Source organism: Natator depressus, chromosome 5 (genome assembly GCF_965152275.1).
Source record: "Natator depressus isolate rNatDep1 chromosome 5, rNatDep2.hap1, whole genome shotgun sequence".
NCBI classification, from domain to species: domain Eukaryota; kingdom Metazoa; phylum Chordata; order Testudines; family Cheloniidae; genus Natator; species Natator depressus.
The window spans coordinates 48,406,718-48,431,391 of NC_134238.1; the positions used below are offsets into that span (position 1 = coordinate 48,406,718).

Below are 24,674 nucleotides of genomic sequence, written 5' to 3' on the forward strand. Positions count from 1 at the left end.
CTGAAGCACTTTAACCACTTGCTGTGAGTAGTACACGTGGCATGTTCCCAATATCTGAAGGAAGTTGGCATACCATGGCATTCCAGCAACCTCAGAGGGTGGGGATAATTATTACACTGGTTCTATCTGACCCCATTCACTTTTCTCTCCCTTTCTTCTAGTGTACCAACGCAGCTATAATTTGACCCATACTCTGTATTTATGAAATGCAAAAAATAAGGATAATTAATGTTGACACTTAAGGATTCAAATGACAGAACATTTCAGGTAAGATTTTCACTGAACTCTGACATATGATATGTATATAATTGATTATTGATGCTGTTGTTGTGGTGGTAGTGCCTAGGAACCACAAAGATCAGGGTTCGATTGTGTTAGGCACTGTCAAGACAAGTGACAAAGAAGATAGTCCCTGCCTCAGAGAATCTGTAATCTAGCGATGAGACAGGATGAAACAGATTATAGAATATATTTAACAGTTCAAGCAGTAATAAGGAAGACATTTAAAAACAAAATTAAAAAATTTCAACATACATGAAAATAACCAAGTTAACATTGCAATGGAAAGCTTAACTTTGCCATTTTGTGTCTTTTGAGTGCTTAATTTCTCAGTCACAATGTTTTATTTACATTAGTTTTAGATTGAATTATATGCTTGGCTTGACATGCCCAAACATTCATCACTTTAATAATTTTCTGCAAACTAGGTTTTTCTGTCTTTCTTCAATGCAGACAAAAAGAAATAAGCTTGAAATTCTAGTGTTGGCCATTTTGGGTGAGTCATTTACAAATTTAAATCTTAAAATTCCAAGATGTTATGGCCAGAATGGACCATTATAATCATGTAGTCTGATCTCTTAATAGTGATTTTTTTTTCTTGTTGTTCATCGCCTTGATTGATCGGTCCTTCAGCGCTCGTATAGATTGCGCTGATCACAACACATCTTTCATTCTTCTTGTATCCTGGCCTTCCTTCTCCATGTGTGGCCATGTCTTGTTGTTCATATAACTCAAACTGCTAAACCAAATTGTCTCAAACTTTCTTTAATAAAAATAATAATTTGGAAGCCAAGCCCAAGCATGAGATTTATCACCCTTAACTTGGCAAAGAAATTTGTCTGAGAAAGTTCTGAGTAAGTGAAAAAGGCTAGGGTAAGACTAGACATGAGAACTCAGCCAGTTAGAAGTTCAGTATACCACTGAAGCTATAATTAAACAGAGCTAAATGGCATGTCTGTATCATAAAATCTTATTTTTGTGACATGTTCAGCTGAATCTGTGTGTGCCAATGTGTGTCCTCCAATCCCAGAGAGTAGAGCTCCTCGGATTTTCCAGTAGACTAACAAAGCATTGCCTGTTAGAGGGAGACTCCTGTTTCAGTGTCTTAATTTTCAGATGGGCAGGTCTTTTTAAAAAAAAGGAAAATAAACAAATTAGACAGTAAATCATTTTGACTGATCACTTCTCTCTCCCCTGGCAAAGATTAGGACCTAGCATCACAAAATGTAGATGTATTAACCTCAATCATTAAAGTAATCTTTTGGGGTTGAAAGTATGCTGCTTCACTTCATATGACCATTGGATCGGTTCCATCTTCTTGACTTATAAATTTCAGAGATGTCGTTTTCTCAGGCATGACAATTTGCAATCATTCCTCGCATTTGGAATCATACAACTGAAAATCTTTTCAATATGAGTATCCTGTGTGTGTGTGTGATATCCATATTTCCTTTTCTTATATTCCAGTAGAAAGTTGTGCTGATGAGTGAGTTGTCAGTTTATTATGGATCTTGGTTGGTTTTGTATAGTAATATAATAAACCAGACCTTGTGGATGGGAGGTGCTCCCCACACTCACCCTGAAGGGGTTTACTGAAGCCAGATGGGCCAGTTAACCTATTAGATAGCACACTTGGGGACATTTAGGCTGTGAGGAAAGCCTTAATTAAGGGAAGCTCACCTGTGCAGGAACAAGTGGGGCTTCTATAAAACCAGGGGGCTAGTAGCAGAAAGGAAGGCTGCAGGGAAGAGAGTAGTAGTCACTCTCTCTGGGACAAGGGCAAAAAAGGGATTGAGACCCAAGAGGAAGGGTTTGCCTAGCGGACCAAGGAGAGGGGGATTTAGCTAGAAGGGTGGAGAAGGTGAACCTGGAATAGGCAAGGTAAGAAACACTCCAGGGGAGTGGCAGGAAGGTTTGGGGTTATCCAGACCTCAGCTGCTGGAGATAGGACTAGACTGAGTATAGAGGAACTCTGGCCTGCCCTGTACCAGCCACTGAATGAGTCACAATCTTGGCAGTGAACTTGAAAACTGTCGGGGATCATTGATTCCACTCACTGAGGGAGTGGCTCAGCCAGGGTAGTGGGCTTAAGGACTGCCTGGGACTGTGTGGAAGACTTGAGTACCTTGGAAGAGGAGGACTATTATGACTTGGCCAGAGGGCTAAGCCACAAAGAGAAGGTGGCAGCTTCTAAGGAACAAGAGAGAGGCTGCAGCACAAGAGAGCCAGATTACGGGCTCAGGAACTATCAGAAGAGGGTGTCAGGCTTGCAGAGCTAATCCCCAGACATGGCTAAAAGGAGATGATCCAGTGGTGAGTCAAGTGCCCTTTGACAGACCTGTTAACAAAACAAAACAAAAATGAAGCATGTGGTTGAACCAAAAGAAGAAGGTAAGAACCTACAGGAGGCTAGTATAGGAGGGAGAGGAAGGAATGGTAAGAAAGATCATTCCTCCTCCCTAAAAATCTGGTTTTTGTTTACTGTTTTGTTTAGCAAAAGATGGCAGCCCAAGCCACAAAAGTGGACTGTGATGATCAGGTATTGTTGCAATCTGCACTATGCATGGCTCTATCTAATCACATCTCTTCTCCCTTTTGGACACTTACTTAGAGTTCCTGTTGTTTCTGTGATGGTGTTTCTGTGGGTGTCTTATCATGGAGGGCTTTCTGGCTGTTTATGTTGGTAAGCCATTTTGTGGGAGGAGCATAGGTTGTTTTTTTCATTGGGTTTCTTGTTACACAACTATGTAGGGGATCTTTGGTTTGGCAGCTTCTGCATTGTTTTTGTGTCTTGCCTGCCTAGCTGCCACTTTGCCACCTCTGTGACTTGTGTCCCGTGCTGCTCCACCCTTTCATGTGGCTGCTTTTCTCTTCTCTCAATAGAGACAACATGACAGTCACCACAAGAATAGAGTAAAATATGACAGTATCTTGGTTTGTTTGCCTTTTGGATGTATATCGGATACTTACATGCAGTATGGGCCAGAACATGACTGGTGGGAGCAGAGCACCAGGAGCCTCCCCTCCACATCGTGCACAAGGGCCAGTCACAGTCACCATCCCTGCATTTGTATGAGCACAGGGATTATTTCCTGCGGGGCACACATCACCCTAAGGGGAATAGGGAGGAGTCAGTGCATCTTCCTGCCACCTTCTTCACACAGCTGCACAGTGGGGGCCAGGCCCACCATGGAATTAACAGGCACTATCAGCCTCAGGCGTCCCATTTCCTCCTCAAGCACCCCTACTCTAGGATGTGCCTACATGACACAACTGAGCTCTCCCCCTCTGTCTGCACCTATAGAACATCGAGAAAACTATATTAGAAGTAGGGCTGTCAAGTGATTTAAAAAAAATTATTTATTGCACTGTTAAAAAATAAGAGAATACTATTTATATAAATGTTTTTGGGTGTTCTATATTTTCAAATATTTATTTCAATTACAACACAGAATACAAAGTGTACAGTGCTCACTTTATATTTTTATTACTCATTTTTACAGTGCAAATATTTATATTTTTCAATTCACTTAATACAAGTACTGTAGTGCAATCTCTTTATCATGAAAGTTGAACTTACAAATTTAGAGTTATGTACAAAAAATAACTGCATTCAAAAATAAAACAATGGAAAACTTTAGAGCCTACATGTCCGCTCAGTCCTACTTCTCGTTCAGCCTATCACTTAGGGTATGTCTACACTACGAAATTAGGTCGAATTTATAGAAGTCGGTTTTTTAGAAATCGTTTTTATATATTCGAGTGTGTGTGTCCCCACAGAAAATGCTCTAAGTGCATTAAGTGCATTAACTCGGCGGAGTGCTTCCACAGTACCGAGGCAAGCGTCGACTTCCGGAGCGTTGCACTGTGGGTAGCTATCCCACAGTTCCCGCAGTCTCCACTGCCCACTGGAATTCTGGGTTGAGATCCCAATGCCTGATGGGGCTAAAACATTGTCGCGGGTGGTTCTGGGTACATATCGTCAGGCCCCCCTTCCCTCCCTCCCTCCATGAGAGCAGCAGCAGACAATCATTTGGCGCCTTTTTTCTTGAGTTACCTGTGCAGATGCCATACCATGGCAAGTATGGAGTAACCGTCAGGTAACCGCTCAGGTAACCATCACCGTATGTCTCCTGGGTGCTGGCAGACGTGGTACTGCATTGCTACACAGCAGCAGCAACCCCTTGCCTTGTGGCAGCAGACGGTACAATAGGACTGGTAGCCGTCATCGTCATGTCCGAGGTGCTCCTGGCCACGTCGGCTGGGAGCGCCTGGGCAGACATGGGTGCAGGGACTACATTAGAAGTGACTTGACCAGGTCATTCTCTTTAGTCCTGCAGTCAGTCCTATTGAACCATCTTATGGTGAGCAGCCAGGCGATATGGATTGCTAGCAGTCCTGTTGTACCATCTTCTGCCTGGCAGGCAAGAGATGAGGATGGCTAGCAGTCCTATTGTACCATCTTCTGCCTGGCAGGCAACAGATGAGGATGGCTAGCAGTCCTATTGTACCATCTTCTGCCGAGCAGCCATGAGATGTGGATGGCTTATAAGAACAATTACTTAGCTGCACCATTTCTTATTGGAACCCTCCATGAAGTCCTGCCTGAAATACTCCTTGATGTAAAGCCACCCCCTTTGTTGATTTTAATTCCCTGTAAGCCAACCCTGTAAGCCATGTCGTCAGTCGCCCCTCCCTCCATCAGAGCAACGGCAGACAATTGTTCCACGCCTTTTTTCTGTGCGGACGCCATACCAAGGCAAGCATGGAGGCCGCTCAGCTCACTTTGGCAATTAGGAGCACATTAAACACCACACGCATTATCCAGCAGTATATGCAGCACCAGAACCTGGCAGAACGATACCGGGCGAGGAGGCGACGTCAGCGCGGTCATGTGAGTGATCAGGACATGGACACAGATTTCTCTGAAAGCATGGGCTCTGCCAATGCATGCATCATGGTGCTAATGGGGCAGGTTCATGCGATGGAACGCCAATTCTGGGCTCGGGAAACAAGCACAGACTGGTGGGACCGCATAGTGTTGCGGGTCTGGGACGATTCCCAGTGGCTGCGAAACTTTCGCATGCGTAAGGGCACTTTCATGGAACTTTGTGACTTGCTTTCCTCTGCCCTGAAGCGCATGAATACCAAGATGAGAGCACCCCTCACAGTTGAGAAGCGAGTGGCAATAGCCCTGTGGAAGCTTGCAATGCCAGACAGCTACCGGTCAGTTGGGAATCAATTTGGAGTGGGCAAATCTATGGTGGGGGCTGCTGTGATGCAAGTAGCCCATGCAATCAAAGATCTGCTGATATCAAGGGTAGTGACCCTGGGAAATGTGCAGGTCATAGTGGATGGCTTTGCTGCAATGGGATTCCCTAACTGTGGTGGGGCCATAGACGGAACCCCATATCCCTATCTTGGCACCAGAGCACCAAGTCGGCGAGTACGTAAACCGCAAGGGGTACTTTTCAATAGTGCTGCAAGCTCTGGTGGATCACAAGGGACGTTTCACCAACATCAACGTGGGATGGCCAGGAAAGGTACATGACGCTCGCATCTTCAGGAACTCTGGTCTGTTTCAAAAGCTGCAGGAAGGGACTTTATTCCCAGACCAGAAAATAACTGTTGGGGATGTTGAAATGCCTATAGTTATCCTTGGGGACCCAGCCTACCCCTTAATGCCATGGCTCATGAAGCCGTACACAGGCAGCCTGGACAGTAGTCAGGAGCTGTTCAACTACAGGCTGAGCAAGTGCAGAATGGTGGTAGAATGTGCATTTGGACGTTTAAAGGCGCACTGGCGCAGTTTACTGACTCGCTTAGACCTCAGCAAAACCAATATTCCCACCGTTATTACTGCTTGCTGTACACTCCACAATATCTATGAGAGTAAGGGGGAGATGTTTATGGCGGGGTGGGAGGTTGAGGCAAATCACCTGGCTGCTGGTTATGCGCAGCCAGACACCAGGGCGGTTAGAAGAGCACAGGAGGGCGCGGTACGCATCAGAGAAGCTTTGAAAACCAGTTTCATGACTGGCCAGGCTACGGTGTGAAAGTTCTGTTTGTTTCTCCTTGATGAAACCCCCCCACCCCTTGGTTCACTCTACTTCCCTGTAAGCTCCTCCCCTCCACCCTCCCCTCCTCCCTTCGATCACTGCTTGCAGAGGCAATAAAGTCATTGTTGCTTCACATTCATGCATTCTTTATTCATTCATCACACAAATAAGGGGATGACTACCAAGGTAGCCCAGGAGGGGTGGTGGAGGAGGGAAGGGAAATGCCACACAGCACTTTAAAAGTTTACATCTTTAAAATTTATTGAATGCCAGCCTTCTGTTTTTTGGGCAATCCTCTGTGGTGGAGTGGCTGGTTGGCCGGAGGCCCCCCCACCGCGTTCTTGGGCGTCTGGGTGTGGAGGCTATGGAACTTGGGGAGGAGGGCGGTTGGTTACACAGGGGCTGTAGTGGCAGTCTGTGCTCCAGCTGCCTTTGCTGCAGCTCAACCATACACTGGAGCATACTGGTTTGGTCCTCTAGCAGCCTCAGCATTGAATCCTGCCTCCTCTCATCACGCTGCCGCCACATTTGAGCTTCAGCCCTGTCTTCAGCCTGCCACTTACTCTCTTCAGCCTGCCACCTCTCCTCCCAGTCATTTTGTGCTTTCCTGCACTCTGACATTATTTGCCTCCACGCATTCATCTGTACTCTGTCAGTGTGGGAGGACAGCATGAGCTCAGGGAACATTTCATCACGAATGCATTTTTTTTTTCTTTCTAATCTTCAGTAGCCTCTGGGAAGGAGAAGATCCTGTGATCATTGAAACACATGCAGCTGGTGGAGAAAAAAAAAGGGACAGCGGTATTTAAAAAGACACATTTTATAAAACAATGGCTACACTCTTTCAGGGTAAACCTTGCTGTTAACATTACATACATAGCACATGTGCTTTCGTTACAAGGTCGCATTTTGCCTCCCCCCACCGCATGGCTACCCCCTCAACCCTCCACCCTCCCTGTGGCTAACAGCGGGGAACATTTCTGTTCAGCCACAGGCAAACAGCCCAGCAGGAACGGGATCCTCTGAATGTCCCCTTAAGAAAAGCACCCTATTTCAACCAGGTGACCATGAATGATATCACTCTCCTGAGGATAACACAGAGAGATAAAGAATGGATGTTGTTTGAATGCCTGCAAACATACACTGCAATGCTTTGTTGTACAATAATTCCCGAGTACGTCCTACTGGCCTGGAGTGGTAAAGTGTCCTACCACGGAGGACGCAATAAAGCTGCCCTCCCCAGAAACCTTTTGCAAAGGCTTTGGGAGTACATCCAGGAGAGCCGCGAATGCCAGGGCAAATTAATCCTTTCACATGCTTGCTTTTAAACAATGTATAGTATTTTAAAAGGTACACTCACCAGAGGTCCCTTCTCCGCCGGCCGGGTCCAGGAGGCAGCCTTGGGTGGGTTCGGGGGGGTACTGGCTCCAGGTCCAGGGTGAGAAACAGTTCCTGGCTGTCGGGAAAACCGGTTTCTCCGCTTGCTTGCTGTGAGCTATCTACAACCTCGTCATCATCATCATCTTCTTCGTCCCCAAAACCTGCTTCCGTATTGCCTCCATCTCCATTGAAGGAGTCAAACAACACGGCTGGGGTAGTGGTGGCTGAACCCCCTAAAATGGCATGCAGCTCATCATAGAAGCGGCATGTTTGGGGCTCTGACCCGGAGCGGCCGTTCGCCTCTCTGGTTTTCTGGTAGGCTTGCCTCAGCTCCTTCAGTTTCACGCGGCACTGCTTCGGGTCCCTGTTATGGCCTCTGTCCTTCATGCCCTGGGAGATTTTGACAAAGGTTTTGGCATTTCGAAAACTGGAACGGAGTTCTGATAGCACGGATTCCTCTCCCCATACAGCGATCAGATCCCGTACCTCCCGTTCAGTCCATGCTGGAGCTCTTTTGTGATTCTGGGACTCCATCATGGTCACCTCTGCTGATGAGCTCTGCATGGTCACCTGCAGCTTGCCACGCTGGCCAAACAGGAAATGAGATTCAAAAGTTCGCAGTTCTTTTCCTGTCTACCTGGCCAGTGCATCTGAGTTGAGAGTGCTGTCCAGAGCGGTCACAATGGAGCACTCTGGGATGGCTCCCGGAGGCCAATACCGTCGAATTGTGTCCACAGTACCCCAAATTCGACCCGGCAAGGCCGATTTAAGCGCTAATCCACTTGTCAGGGGTGGAGTAAGGAAATCGATTTTAAGAGCCCTTTAAGTCGAAATAAAGGGCTTCATCGTGTGGACGGGTGCAGGTTTACATCGATTTAATGCTGCTAAATTTGACCCAAAGTCCTAGTGTAGACCAGGGCTCAGACAAACAAGTTTGTTTACATTTGCAGGAGATAATGCTGCCTGCTTCTTGTTTCCAATGTCACCTGAACAGGCATTCACATGGCACTGTTGTAGCTGGCATTGCAAGATGTTTACGTGCCTGATGCACTAAAAATTCATATGTCCCTTCATGCTTAAACCACCATTCCAGAGGACATGCATCCATGCTGATGATGGGTTCTGCACGATAATGATTCAAAGCAGTGCAGACCAATGCATGTTCATTTTCATCATCTGTCACATGTCCCCAACAGAAAGCTGATGTTCTTTTTTGATGTTCAGGTTCTGTAGTTTCCGCATCTGAGTGTTGGTCTTTTAAGACTTCTGAAAGCATGCTCCACACCTCATCCCTCTCAGATTTTGGAAGGCACTTCAGATTCCTGAGTCGAGTGCTGTATTTATCTTTAGAAATCTCACATTGGTACCTTCTTGGCATTTTGTCAAATCTGCAGTGACAGTGTTCTTAAAATGAACAACAAGCTGGGTCATCATCAGAGACTGCCATAACATGAAATGTATGGCAGAATGCCGATAAAACACAGTGCAGGAGACCTACAACTGTCCCCCAAGGAGTTCAGTCACAAATTTAATTAACACATTATATTTTTAACAAGCATCATCAACATGAAGCATATCCTCTGAATGGTGGCCACAACATGAAGGGGCATACAAATGGTTAGCATATCTGGCACGTAAATACCTTGCAATGCCAGCTACAAAAGTGCCATGTGAACATCTGTTCTCACTTTCAGGTGACATTGTAAATAAGAAGCAGGCAGTATTATCTCCTGCAAATGTAAACAAACCTGTTTCTCTTAGCGATTGGCTGCACAAGAAGTAGGACTGCGTGGACTTGTAGGATCTAAAGTTTTACATTGTTTTGTTTGAGTGCAGTTATGTAACAAAAAATTCTACTTTTGTAAGTTGCGCTTTCACGATAAAGAGATTGCACTACCGTACTTGTATGAAGTGAATTGGAAAATACTATTTTATCATTTTTACAGTGCAGATATTTGTAATAAAAATAATGTGAGCACTGTACATTTTGTATTCTGTTGTAATTGAAATCAATATATTTGAAAAATGTAGAAAAACATCTAAAATATTTAATAAATTTCAGTTGGTATTCTATTGTTTAACAGTGTGTTAAAACTGCAATTAATCATGATAACTTTTTTGGGTTAATTGCATGAGTTAACTGCAATTAATCGATAGCCCTAATTAAAGGAATGTTAAGGTTGCAAAGATAAGCACTCCATGGTTAGTAAATGCCAGAATTAATGTTGCCTGTGCAACCTTTATTCAATCACCTTGTGCATATGCTTTGATAGTCTTTAATTATGTACTATTTTTCTTCCACAAAACTCTGCCTCATTCTGTGAACTGGTAGTTGTTGAATATTGCTTTTTATCCTCATCCAAAGTGTAGCCCCAGGCCTTATTTAATGCATACCATCCAAACCCTCCATAGATTGCAGAATATTAATTGCCTCCTGGGTGTTTCTATGGTACGCTCATGGTAGTATCCAAATTCTTCACAAGCACTGAATTTATCTTAACTCCCCGGTGAGAATAGGTGGCTTTATCCCATTTTACAGATGCAGGAACTGAGGCACAGAGTGATTAAGGGAAAAATTGACAAAAGTATCAACTGCCTTAACCTTGAGATGATCCATTCTCTTCTTGCTGTCCCCTCCTTTGTTCACTAAACACTTTCCAGGGGTTCTACAGGCAACAGCCTCATTCACTATACAACCCTTATTCATTCCCACCCTGTGCACTGAATGGGGCAGAGGTCCTGTTGGGGAAAAAAAAAGTGTGATGTCATTGAAGAGACATCTCAATTCTTATGCACCGGGGGCCAAATTAGGGTTGCACAGGCTATCTTAAATGTGGCTTTGCCTAACTTTTGACTGCTTGACTTTACAACCTCAATATTCTTTCAATGTAATCTTCTGATTGCTGTAGTTCCCACGAGGCTGTTATGTAAAACCAACACAATCTCTAACATGGAAAGTAATTATTAGGAAACTAGTTAACTTATTTTAGCTTCTGTTAATGCGATTAGCAGCCGGAAAGGAGGACAGCCAGCACCATGTTTCTAGTCAGCTCTCCCCAGACATCCAGCAAGTGCTCTGTGGGCCATGGGCCACACTGGGAACTTCTGTGCTAAGCACTGTCCAAAAATACAGATAAACATGGTCCTCATGGAGCTTCCAGTCTAAGTAGATGAGCAACATATATAAGGTGGGGAAGAGGGAGACAAACACAGACAATCTTTTCTATATGTAAATGCATTTGTTTTGTTATATTTTGTAATTATATAAAGAAGTAGTGCTCTTTCCTCGACTGTCCCTCCTCCTCTAGACTCTTTGTGGGCTTTGTGATGGCAATAGGTTACGGGAAGGAATAGTAGCGATAAGGATTTGGCAGGGTGGGGGGCATGGGGCATGGTCCATTCATAAGGGATGTCATGGAAGAAAGCACAATGAGATTTGTGGGAGGGAGCATATAAAGCTTCCTGGAGTGGCTCACAGATATGGGTGCCAACCTCAGGGTAGACTGCCACAAACTAGCTGATGGTTGGTGAAATCTAGTTATAGAACACACAGAGTATCCAGTGTGAACTCCTCAAGCACTAAACAGCCTTAATATGGAGTCATGGACAGTCCCCTTGGGCATTCCCATCTATCTTGCCACTCAGGCAAGCCTGCCTTTGTGATAGATGGTCCCTTACATAAAAAATCACAACAATATTCAGGTTTCAGAGTAGCAGCCGTGTTAGTCTGTATCCTCAAAAAGAAAAGGAGTACTTGTGGCACCTTAGAGACTAACCAATTTATTTGAGCATAAGCTTTCGTGAGCTACAGCTCACTTCATCAGATGCATTCAGTGGAAAATACAGTGGGGAGATTTATATACAGAGAACATGAAACAATGGGTGTTACCATGCACACTGTCACGAGAGTGATCAGGTAAGGTGAGCTATTACCAGCGGGGGGGGGGGGGGGGAACCTTTTGTAGTGATAAAAGTGGGCCATTTCCAGCAGTTGACAAGAACTGATACAATATTCAGGTTACTCCCAGTCCCAAAGGATCATCACTTACCCCAGATCAATTGTATCTTAGATCAAAGACAATGCTTGTAGTCAATCCTGTTGTGACGGGTTCGGTCACAGAGACCCCCTCGGGCCTGTCACCAGATGTGCTGGAATTACCTCTGAGCCCGTTTTCCACTGCCAGCTTGAGACTCCAGAACCCTGCCTTGTTGAGGCAGACACACCAGTCTGCTGCAACACAGACCCAGGGTCTGAACCATGCCCCCAAACTTAGACTTAACTGACTTAACTGCAGACTTAACTGAAAACAGCTTAGCAGGTTTCCTTTCTCCAGCACCCAGACACCTAGCTCCCAATGGGATCCAACCCCCAAATAAATCCATTTTACTCTGTATAAAGTTTATACCCTCTATAACACTGATAGAGAGATATGCACAGCTGTTTGCTCCTCCAGGTATTAATCACTTATTCTGGGTTAATTAATAAAGTGATTTTATTAATTATAAAAGTAGGATTTAAGTGGTTTCAAGTAATAACAGACAGAACAAAGTAAGTTACCAAGCAAAATAAAACAAAAATACACAAGTCTAAGCCTCATACATTGAAAAACAGAATACAGGTAAATCTAGAGGTGAAAGTAAGCCGGTACGGCGTACCGGTAAGAGCTGGTGCGCTGTACCAGGACCAGCTTTCAGAGAGGGCAATTTAAAGCCCTGGGGTAGCAGCGGCGGGGCTGCAGCGGGGATTTAAAGGGCCCTGGAGCTCCAGCCACTGCAACCCCCACCCGGGGCCCTTTAAATCCCAGCCTGAGCCCTGCTGCCCGAGCCCTGCAGTAGCGGCAGTGGCGGGGCTCTGGTGAGGATTTAAAGGGCCCCGGAGCTCCAGCCCCTCTACCCTCCTGGGGCCCTTTAAATCCCCGCCTAAGCCCTGCTGCCAAACCCCTGGGTAGCGGCAGTGGGGCTCCGGAGGGGATTTAAAGGGCCGGGGCGGTAGTGGCGCCTGAGCCCCGGGGCCCTTTAAATCCCCAAAGGAGCCCGGCCACCGCTACCCCAGGGCTCGGGCAGCAGGGCTCACGTGGGGATTTAAAGGGCTCGGGGCTCCGGCAGCTGCTAACACAGTGGAGCCCAGAGCCCCGGGATAGTGGTGGCAGCCGGGAGCCCCCAGGACTCCTCAGTGATTTAAAGGGCCCGGGACTCCGCTGTGGTAGCGGCAGCTGGAGCCCTGGGCCCTTTAAATTGCCCCCGAGCCTTGGGGCTCCCAGCCACCTCTGCAGCTGGTAGCTCGGGAGTGATTTAAAGGGCCCCAGGCTCCCAGCTGCCTCTACCGTAGCTGGAGCCCTGGCCCTTTAAATCAAGATTTAAAGGGCCCCGGGGATTTAAGGCCCTGCCTCTTCCAGTTGAGGCCATGCCCCCTGCTCAGGACTCCGGCGTACCCATAAGTCCTCTAACTTACTTTCGCCCCTGGGTAAATCTCACCCTCAGAGTTGTTCCAATAAGCTTCTTTCACAGACTAGACTCTTAGGGCTTGGCTACACTTGCAAGTTACAGTGCAATAAAGGAGCCCCTACCTAGTTCACTACCTGTCCACACTGGCAAGGCATGTAGAGCGCTCCGACTCTGCGGCTACAGCGCTGCTGGTACTCCACCTCGGCGAATGGAATAACATTTGCTGCACCCCCGCTGGAGTGTCGTGGTGCCAGTGTGAACAAGGTGTTGCTTTACTGCACTCTGATCAGCCTCCGGAAACATCCCATAATCCCCTTAAGTCAAGTGACCACTCTAGTCATTGTTTGGAATTGGATGTAGGAATATGGAAATGCCCATTGAAAGCTCTGTTTCTGACAGCCAGCTGCTTATCTCCTCCGAGACAAAGAAACCATTAGTGTAGAATGCTGTGCATGAGAGAGAGAGAGAGAGAGAGAGGGCGGGGGGGGGGGTCTGCTGCTGTCTGAACTTGAAAGACAGCATGCTGACATGCTCGCAACCCCCCAAAAACCTACTCTCTCTCCCCCCACATACACACAACACACTCCCTGTCACACTCCACCCCACCCCCCATTTGAAAAGCACGTTGCAACCACTTGCATGCTGGGATAGCTGCCCATAATGCTCGGCTCCCAATGCCGCTACAAGTGCTGCAAATGTGGCCACGCCAGAATGCTTGAAGCTGTCAGTGTGGACAGGGAGTGCGCTACTGCGCTCTACAAAGGCTGGTTTAACTCAAAGTGCTCTACATCTGCAAGTGTAGCCATGCCCTCTGTCTGGGCCCAATCCTTTCCCCTGATACAGTTCTTTTTAGTTCCAGCTTAGGTGGTAACTAGGGGATTTCTCATAACTGCAGCCCCCTTTCTTCTGTTCCACACCCTTTTATATCTTTGGCACATGGAGGGAATCCTTTGTCTCCCTCTGGGTTCCCACTCTTCCTTCTAAATGGAAAAGCCCCAGGTTTAAGATGGATTCAAGTATCGGGTGACATGTTCACATGTCACTGTAAGACCTCATTCTTCATTACCCACAGGCTGGCCCCAGGTCCACAAGAAGGCTTACAGGTAAATAAACCATCTACAGCCAGTTGTCCTAGTTGATGGGTGCCATCAAGATTCTAAACCACCATTAATGGCCCACACTTTGCATAATTACGGTAGGACCTCAGAGTTAACTTCGTATTTCTCGTTTTAGATACAAGAACGATACATGCATACAAATAGGACGAACACACTCAGTAGATTACAAACTTTGTAATGGTACCTTACAAGAGACCTTTTGCATAAAGCATGTTCCAGTTACATTATATTCACATTCCAAGCATATTTTCAAAAAGCATATGGAGTGTAACATCACACCTGTAATAAAGTAACAACAGATATATTAATTGGAAAAAGAAACAAGAGTTATTTACAAGGTTAAAGCAGGTAAACATACACACACAAATGAGTTACAGTCTTAGGATCCAAAAAGTAACAGAAGCTGCTGTACTGTGCAAGCTCTATGTGTCCTTTAGGGCTAACCCAAGCTAAGCAACTTGGGGATCCCTTGCTCATGCTTAGAAATGTTGCCCTCTCCAAATTCCAAGCAGCATAGTGATACAGAGCCTTCTGGTCAGGGATTTTTATTCCCTTCCCCCAGAGTTCAAACTGTGATGGGACATGCACATACCCTGGTCCCCTCTTCCTGGGTGTGGGGGGAGCAATCAACAAAGTCTTTTGTCCATTGATGTTCCACAATGGTTCATCTGGCCTTCTTTTGCTGGGCAGAAGATGCCACCTCTTATGTTAAACTAGTATTTCACACTAGGTAATGCTTCTCTCCTGGTTTGGGCATGTTCCAGTCTTATAGCAAACATTTAAATCTTAATTTATAACATAGGTTACAGATATTATAAATGAGATTAATGCATGCAGCAACCCACACGCATTTCATAAAGACTAAACACATTCTTGTAAACTTAACATCTATTTTAACATTGCTAACACACAAGTGAACCAGACTGGTTTCCAGCTATGCATTTGTCAGTGTTCAGTGATGCCTAGGGGCCTTGGCATGAGGTAGCATCTGGTCTGCCAGTGTCATAGAGCAGACAAGCAGTTGGTTGAGACTGGTCTTATTGGTGGCTCTGGCTCTCTGACTAGCAGGGAACGGAGTCCCAGAGTACTCCACCGAGAACACCCAGCCATAAAGCCCCCAACACTTTCATGAGGGCAAAAAAGCACTTGGCCTTAAAGAAGGGACCTGGTATATCATGATCTGAGCTCAACCATCACACACTTTTTTAGGGATCCCCCAATTGCATATGCTTGTCATCCCTTTGCTGTGGGCATGGAACTCACTTCTCCTTCTCAGCCTATCCCACCACACTTTTAAACAGCTAAAAATAGCACTTTCCTCATTTGTTTTTTCTAGCTTGATCCCTGTTGGTCCCAGACTTGGCGCCCTCCTCCATCCCCTTGCTCCCGTTTCAGCTCCTCCCCCCCTACCCCCGCGCCCCTCATATTTGTTGTTCTTCTCATCTGAAGTTCGGGGAACTGTTTTAACAATGTTCTAAACTGTGTTTTTGTTCCATTATGCTGTGTTGCTCAGAGCACCTTGCCAAGGGAGGTGGTTTATAAATACTATTATTACTGTAAAGATGTAATCCTGCAAAATAATGAAATGTGGCTGACATGAGTAGACTTTGAGCCATACATAGTTCTAGATCTACAGAAGGAAGCTGAGAGCTGGGTATACTTGTGTGCTCTCATTCTCTTCCGGGGCCCCTTAGCATCATAAAATGTTTCTCTGATGATCCGTTCATTTAACCAAGCCTGGGGAGAGTTTCGTCCCATTCCCGTCCTATTAATAATGGAACAGTGAATGAGTTTAAAGAAAATTAGGCTCTGTCCAACGATGTGCATTTTCCAAGATGTTCTCATTGCTGCCCTCTCATGCTTGAAAGCAGACAAGCACCTGTCCTAGTTACCAGGGAAGGTCTAGCTGCAATCAAATGGCTAAATTCACCCCCCAGGTCTATGCAAGCCTCTTCCAGTGGCCATAGGAGGCCAGCCAAACGTAGGTGTGCTGCCTAGAGAAAAGGCATGGCCAGGGTGATGGAGAATGCAATGATTCAGTGCGTCTGCCTCCATCAGCAAGTACCTGTGGAGCTGGCAGTGTGGTTTCAAGCTTCCCTTCCCTGGCAGAATCCTCAGGGAAAATAGGAAGCCTCAACATCGCCTGTCCTCCCCGCCGGGTAAATCCCCACTCCAGCACAACAGGACCAGACTGCGGCAGGAGAACGTAAGGCACACCGGGCTATGCCAGATTCAATCACTCTGGGTGCAGGAAACCATCTCCCAAATGGACAGTCTGTCTTCCCTTCTGTGGTCTTGCTAGTTTTAAGCTAACCTGAATTAACCCAAAGTAAGAGTGCCCACCCAGCCTTTTGCACTGCAATTGGTTTAAAATCACGCCTTTGAGGAGACCTCCTATATGGACTTCCCCACAGTCACCCTTGCCTTTGTAGCCTCTCTATTGGATTATTGCAATGCGGTGTATGTAGGAGAACTCTTGAAGCTACAGCCGGTACAGAATGTGGCTGCCCACTTTATTAGGGAGTGATAATGTCAGACACAGGCAGCAGCTAACGCTCCTCTTTTGTCTTTCCTGAGTACAATTCCGAAGCGTCGATGGATCCACCATGCGCTCTGGTTTGGATCCTGAGTATCTGCGAGACCGTCTTTCTCCCTGGACTCTGCCAAGAAGGCTGCGATCAGATGAGCGGCTTTTACTAACAATCTGTAGGCGTAGCTATCTAAACGGTAGAGACAAGGTTTTCAGTGGAGGGTCCTCAGGTCTGGCATTCACCCCCTCTTCTACGCATGCTTGTGAGTAAGAACTTATGGGGGGAGGGATCCATTTTGTTTGCTAGTATTGTAGTTTGTATTCACTTTTTGGCATAAGTGCCCAGAGACTGTTTCCATGGGTGCCCTTTTTATTAACTTCCACACAAACAAATGCTACTCTGCAGGGGCGTTGTGCACGCTAATTAACGTCTGTGCAGTGCTTTGAGATACTCAGATAAAAGAAACCTATATAAGGGCAAAGTATTGATTCTTTTATGCGCACTATCCTTATTGTGGAGCTCCATGGGCTTCTTCTGGCTTAAACATGCGAAGGAGGGAGCGTGTAACAGAAGTCTCACTCTTCGTCGCCCATTAAAATGGCGCGTGAAGGGGGAAAATACCTTGTATTTTGCTGTATTAAAAGATGTATGTGATAAAATCAATTCTCAGGATTCCAGGCTCGGGATGTGACGTCTGGAGGCATCGTCAGGGATTGGGACGATCAACGACTCCTCAGGGTCTTTTATTTTATTTTTTGTGAATTACTTTTATAAGGGTGAGTGGATTGGACTAGAAAGGGGTTTGCGAGACCACAGCCACGCACGGGAGTGGTGTTTTACTCCACAGTAAAGTTAAGTTCTACCTTAATGCGGCCTGAGAGGCTGTTAATATATGATCAAGAAATGTCGTTTTGTAACCCTGCAAAACCCAGGGGCACTACTTGGTTCGCTATTTTATTGGCAACAATAAAACCTGGAAAGAAAAGGAGCCTGCGTTGATCCAGATACCTTGAGACTAACTTATGAAGCAGGATGTGTTTATCGGGACTTGGTTTGCTGGGACAGAAGCCCTGAGAAGCCGCCAGTACGGGTCATTAAGAAGAGTTTCTTGCCTTAAGGTAGGCTGCGCATGCCTGAGTCAAACCAATACCGCAGCTCTTTGGTTTTGATTATGTCACGATCGTCATTTAGAGCAGCTTAAAAAGAAAAGGAGGACTTGTGGCACCTTAGAGACTAACCAATTTATTTGAGCATAAGATTTCGTGAGCTACAGCTCACTTCATCGGATGCATACTGTGGAAAATACAGAAGATGTTTTTATACACACAAACCATGAAAAAATGGGTGTTTATCACTACAAAAGGTTTTCTCTCTGCGCACCCCACTCTCCTGCTGGTAATAAAAAAAAACAACAACCCAAACCCTTCGGCGGAACAAGCAAGGACGTGATTGGCTCCAGCTGGATTGATTGAAGCCGTGGTGTATTGGCAATATACCTGTCCGCTGCCCTCCCGTCACGCGCCCTTGCCTCCGCTCTGCGCTCAGACAAGGCGAGGTCTTAGGCACTGGAGCTCGGGGGAAATAGAGAGGTGAAGAGGTTCCTACCTGGACGCTGGACATGTGGGGCGCTATTCCAACCGGGTTAACCGTTATCGTTCGTTCCCCCGCCCTCTCCATGATCCCCTCCCACCAAGGCTGTCGGTGAAGGCGAATTGGGAAATCATATGTCTGGCTGCCTCAATTACCAAACGCGGCGCAACTGACTCGAGAGCATCTGCTCTTTGAGCCAAGGCAAACACTGCTGCAGCACGATTAGCTCCCCAGCTCGGTGAAATCCTTATCAGTTTGGAGGGTAGAGCGCACGATTTCCTTTGAACTTCCTGTTTACCAGAAGCACACTCACTGAAGGACATCTTAAAGTCTTAGGAAGACCGGGGAAGAGAGAGAGGGACTTAGCCACGGCCACAACACACAAGAGGAAATACGGTGACCACGACAATAATTTCAGGCACAAGGGTCCCAGAATGGTATTTGCAATGAGCATGGGGCAATGGCTTCTGTTTTGTTTAAACCACCATGCAAACTTTCCCAGAAGCCTCGAGCCTTTATTTATTGATGAGAAATTCAAAATATAGCGTGTTTCCAATATGAATATGCGAGGCAGGAGGTCAACAAATTTTGTACCATCTGTACCAGCTGGTGATCCGTATAGTATCAATATGTGAAAGCATCCAATCACCATTCTCTTCGGAGAAAATCAGGAAAGCTAATCAACTGAAAATCCACTTTAATGTAATAAAGCTACTCTGAAATAATAACACACTTTCATGTTCGGTATGTACTGAGAAAGTAACGCGTTGCACCACTTAGCCACGTTAATCCCTTGATACAGGCTCACAAACGCCTATAATTGGAAATCTCATGTAAACGCCGTCTCTTGATGCAATTCAGATGTGTTTCTATGTAAACAGAGACTTGGGCATTATAATAGAAGCAGTTCTTCAATCGGGAATTAACTTGTGCGACTGCGGCATTGCTTATATTTACTCGTTTATGACTTTCTTTCTGACTTCCCTTAGGCGTTAATTTGTTAGCCACGTACTAAGATTAGTACATTTGACAGCGCACACTGTGATTACCCTATCCAGGGTGCGAGTACAATTTGTAACGTGGGAGTTTGGTGTGGGATCGCTTATAAGGCACTTCCCACGCAAACGGTCACTTTTACATCGCTTACATCAAATTGATGAAGTCCCGGTTATTGAGAGTACAGGTAGGACAGATGCTCTGGTGGGAACGAAAGTTACACACGTCTCTCATGCCACCCCTCCCTAATGAAGATAAATAGCCGGGACTTAGGGTTTGTTTGTGTTTGTCCTGTGTTTCGGTTTCCCCACGGTGGAATAAATGGAGCTGAGTGTAGAAAAGGAAACGATAAGAAATGCAGTGTGGGGGAGCTGACGTTAAAAGCACCTACCGTCGGCAGTGCAGACAGTGCCACTCGTTTCATGACTTTACCCACGCGTGCAGGGATCGCTTCTGGGGTGGAATGTTGTTGCCCCCGAACGCGCTGTCCTGTTTTTTGCTCACTGGATTGCAATAAGGAAACCAGAGTCACGAACTGACCCAGAGAAATCAGAAACCCTTGTAACAGTGCAGGGACCGGCCCCTCTGTTACGGGTTCCCCTCTCGTCGATGGTCCGTTGGAAACGACTGGCGTTCCCGTGTGTCTCGGGACTAACGGGGGTGAGACGGAGGCCAGCTATGAACCCTCCTCGGGACCAGGTCCGAGCCAGGCGCGCTAGCGAGCGGGACAGTGAGCTCCAGCACGTGCGCCTCCCGGGGCAGCCTGCTGCCCCTGCGGGGTTGGGCGTGCGGCATTGGCCACCCCGAGCCCCACATGCCTCTGCCTGGCACCCTCGGGGCGGTGTTTTGACTGTTCACTGTGCTTGGGGAGCACAGGATTCAACGCCCCTCGCCTCTGATTTTGGGGCTGTTTTTCAATCTCTCCTGAATGAACACTGCCCAGGGGCAGGTGTCATGTTTTCCTACCCGAGTTGCCCCTTTGTGGGGACGCTAGTTGCGCGAGATTACCGGGGGGGGGTCGTTATCTGGCCCATTATTTGACCACTGGTGATCGAGGATTATTAATTAGCATTGAGCTGTTCCTCAGGGGAGGGGCGGAGCCGTGTCCCTGGCACACAGTGCGGGGCACTGCCCTGCCACAGATCGACCCCAGGCGCGGGTGATTGCGTGACTGGCCAGGCGGAGCGGCGAGAGAAACCCCCCGCTCCGCAGGGCTGTTTGCCCAGCGTTGCTGTCGATGTTTTAAATTCTCTTTCCACTCTGCTTGGGTACATTTGATATCAACACGGCTCTGTGCGGTTCAAAAGAGCTGTTGACAAGCAGACGGGATATCTCAACGTCGAACCCTCAGGCGGGAAACAGCTTCTGTGAGCTAAGAAAACGAGGTTTGTCTCTTCCAAGGAGCTGCCGTAGCAAAAGTGCACTCTGCTGGGCACCTGGTGCCCCCCTCCCAATAAATCGGCTGCCTGCACTAATGCCATGAGCAGACACCGTCTCTTCAACTCGACTCCCTCCCCCCGCTGCACACCTGGGTTTTGCCACCAAGACTTAAAAAACAGAACCGATGATCTCCCCTCCCTAAGGAAACTGGACCATAGGAAGTGCTACAGTGCATCAGACCAGCGGTCCATCCAGTCCAGTGTCCTGGCTCTGGCAGTGGCCAAGATCAGATACTCCAGAGAGGAAGGTACCAGAAACCCCAGTAGGCAGTCATGGGAAGACTTGTCCATGAATCAAAGTTTCTTCCTCCCTCCTCCGGAGTCAGAGGTTTGCTCATGCTCTGAAGGGTAGAGTTCATATCCCTTCCAAACCTCTCCAGTGTGTTCTGCTTTGGCTTTGTTTGCTTTTAAATCCCTGGGGGTTTTGTGATCCAGATGCATTTCTAAATAGGCTTTTGCTGAATGCAAATTAGCCTTTACATTTATGAAAAGGCTTCCACTGGATTTCACTTGGATTAGTATTGGCCTGTTTAATTTTTCATTTGTTAAAAATAAATCCCTTGAGAGAAAGTCAACGCATTTCTTCCGGGGGGGGGGGGGGGACTCTCATACAGCCCCAGACCAAGGGGACGCTTTCTGAGAGGATTCTGGGTTGAGTGACGTGCGAGCCTTTGTTTGGCTGCTGTTTCCATTCTTTTTAATGTAAGATACCCAAGATGTCAGATTCTGTGACAGTTTGATTAGAAAGGCTAAAATGGAAAATAGGTGTCACCTAAAGGGCACGTCCCCAGTGATTAGGCTTCATGTAATTCATCTCCAAATTGAGGGAAGAGCTACTAATTCACCTTTTGGAAACCGATTTCTGTCTGCCTCAGTCTTTTCAGATGAAAAAGATGAATTATGGCTACGGATGCTAGCTCCCTCTTCATGACTTGGCTATTTCTTTAGCGTTTATATTGTTTCAACCCTATCTGTTTTAGCTGGGTTCTGTTGGAAACTAGTTAATGTGATTAATGAGAGGCCGGGAAGAAGTGACACACATTTACGGGGCGAATGTTAGTCTAAACTTTAAATAAAGAAAAGTTTGGGGGTATTGAGGAGTATCCAGCCCGTCCTGTTAAAAGGATCTCGAACGCAAAAAGATAAAATTCTTGGGGCAAAAATACATACATAAGAGGAGCCTGCATATTGGAATGAGGTGATCCGCTGTTGATTGCGGATGATTTGAGGCGAGTAGGATGGATGGATGGACCTGCTTCCTTCTGCAAAGAAGGAAAAAACTGTTCTGAAAGGCTGAGCCGTTCGATTTCATTTGGCTTCATTCTCTGAATTCCCGGTCGCCCTGACATGGAATCTTTCCTAACGTGCACTTGTTTTTAGGTAACATAACAGCAAACATACACTGCTAAGGCCGTAATAAGCCAGTTGCTGCCTTGATTCTACCCTCCACTCACATTTCTGGAGTTCGATTTTGCAAAACGTCAACAGATTTGTGTTGAACCCTCATGGAATAAACTTCTGGGTTTCCTTACTTCGGAAAAGAAAGCAAACTGCCCCAGTTGGTGGGTTTTAGCCCCTGGACAAAAATAAAAAATAAATGTGGTTGCTCAAATTTATCAACCAGTCCCCATGACCAGCTTTTCTTTTGTGTCTGTGTTTGTTTTCTCAAGACCTAAGCAATTTTTAATATACTATATCCTTCCCGCTTAATCCCCCTCGTTTATTGTATAATTACAGTTTCAAAATGATTATGTAATTAAAATCATGTTTCACTGCTGCATACTTCAAAAGGAAGGCAACCTTCCCCAGCATTATTTGCTGGTGATGTAATAATTTCCCTGTGATATTTAAAATAAACACATTAGTTCAAGAATTCTAAACATGTCTGAAAGTATATAGTGGAATTGATTGGCATAAGGCGAGGTTGTAAAGCAACGGTGAAACCTATCACTAGTTTAATATATTTCTATGCTCCCATGCAGTGTAAATTATAGGATAATGGGGTGCAGGCGATGGTAAGCTCTGTTTATATAATCCATTTCTTCACACAAGTTCCCATTGCTTTTCCTTCCCTTTGCTGTATGTGGTGGTTCTCTGATCCTACTGACCTCAGCCATGTGTTTTCACTTTTTCTTCTGATCTCAATTCCATGACCAGCGGGGAATAAAATACAAATTGAATAGTAACCATTCACAGGCCACTCTTTTCAAACTGTTGTTAAGCCCTCTTTGTCTTGTCTAGCAATTGATAGATAAATGTGTTGTATTTTACCCAACTCTCTCTCTCTCTTTTTCTTGTAAAGCTTTGTTGCCTCACTGGCTTAGCCCATCTTTTAAAAGAAAATAATTTCATCAGGGCTTGTCACCAAAATGGACCGTTCCCTTCCTTTGCAGCTCAACGGGGTGATGGCTAAGCAGTGGAATTTAAAAAAGAATGAGAAGGAAAAAAGGAACAGCCCCCACATTTGGTCGGTATATTCCCAGCATGAGCGAAGGTTAATTTTAAATGGGACTTGTTTCCTCTACGTGGTAAATAAGGTGCTCCCCGGGTTGCATGCAGATACTTTCTGAAAAGAGGAACGTTAAGTGCTTGAAAAAGAAAAAAAACTTTTCCCTTGCCCTTCTTTCATTACAAACCTGCTTTCTGCAGCGTTGGGAGAGGCCGGGGCTGTTTATTCAGCTTTTCTTGAAAACGAACAGCAACTAAGAGAAGTTTAAACAATCTCCTGTTATTTTTGGGCTTGTTTTTCCAGTGGTCTCCTCCCCGACTTCTTCCTGGGGTTATAATGCAAAAGAAAATAATTTTGGAAACCCATTATTCCACAGGAAAACATTTAACCAATCCCATGCTCTCTGTTTGATCAAAGAAACAATTGCACGTGAAAGTTTCTTTTGTCCTGATGTAAACTGCAGAATAATAATGATTATAATTATTACCAAATTGTCAGCGCATTGAAGCCTGTTTCGAGTAATATTGAATAACAAAAACTTTGCTCTGTTAATCATGTCACTTTAACAGACTACCTTGATCCAGCTAGATAAAAGTCTGATTTCCTATTATTAGCTAGTTTTAAAAGAAGTGATTTAAATGAGATACTTTAGTTAGATCTCCATTTCCAAGGACTCTTGCAAATGAGCAAACATTGCAGCAGAGCATCGGTCTCTAACCAAAATAAGCCAGATTCTTGTGCGAAAGAGAAATATTTTGCAACCACATTTCTAAAACTGAAATAGGTAAATCAGTCAGACGCTGAAATTAATAGTGTAATGAGTTTTGGAGACGAAACTAAACAAGAGTAACACTTTTTTTTTTTTTTAAGGCCACGTGTAATCTGCCTTTGGAATCTGGAACAGAAGTCGCATCGATATGGTTTCGAAATATGTGTAAACTAATATGAAATTCCTTGTTGATGGTGAATGTTGGAAGTAAAGCCCAGTACCTGTAAAATGAGCCCCTGTCTATCACATGCTTCATATTAAACTTTCATGCAGTTTTCCTTCGCTGTTTTTTTTCCTGCTAAAGGGTTCTTATAAACTTTCCTTCGTTTATTTAGCCTGGTTTTCATTGCTGCAGTTTTGCATGGTTTGCCTTTGTTTAGTTTATTAACCCACAGGGTTACTTTAACTAAATATTTGGGCTGAATACTTTGGAGTTGGATTTCAACATTTTCTAACAAAATTACTGAGTTTTTTGAAGCCACACAGAGAACTCTGTGTTGACTTGATTAGTCAATTTAACAGACTATGGGGAAAATAAAAATAAGAAACATACCTGGTGTATCCCCTGTAATGAGAAATTGGACTGAAAGCATCTCTTATTTAGTATTTTAGATAACAT

General features: G+C 45.6%; 1 long non-coding RNA gene across 1 annotated transcript in view; it reads left to right on the forward strand.

Annotated features, from left to right (window-relative positions):
• Positions 1-23,271, forward strand: part of LOC141988149 (uncharacterized) — a 39,601-nt gene extending 16,330 nt beyond the window's left edge. The window contains exons 2-4 of the long non-coding RNA XR_012639674.1: positions 162-267; positions 2,774-2,818; positions 23,231-23,271. This is a non-coding gene — a long non-coding RNA (uncharacterized LOC141988149). The remainder of the gene's footprint in view (positions 1-161; positions 268-2,773; positions 2,819-23,230) is intronic.
• The last annotated feature ends 1,403 nt before the right edge of the window (positions 23,272-24,674 follow it).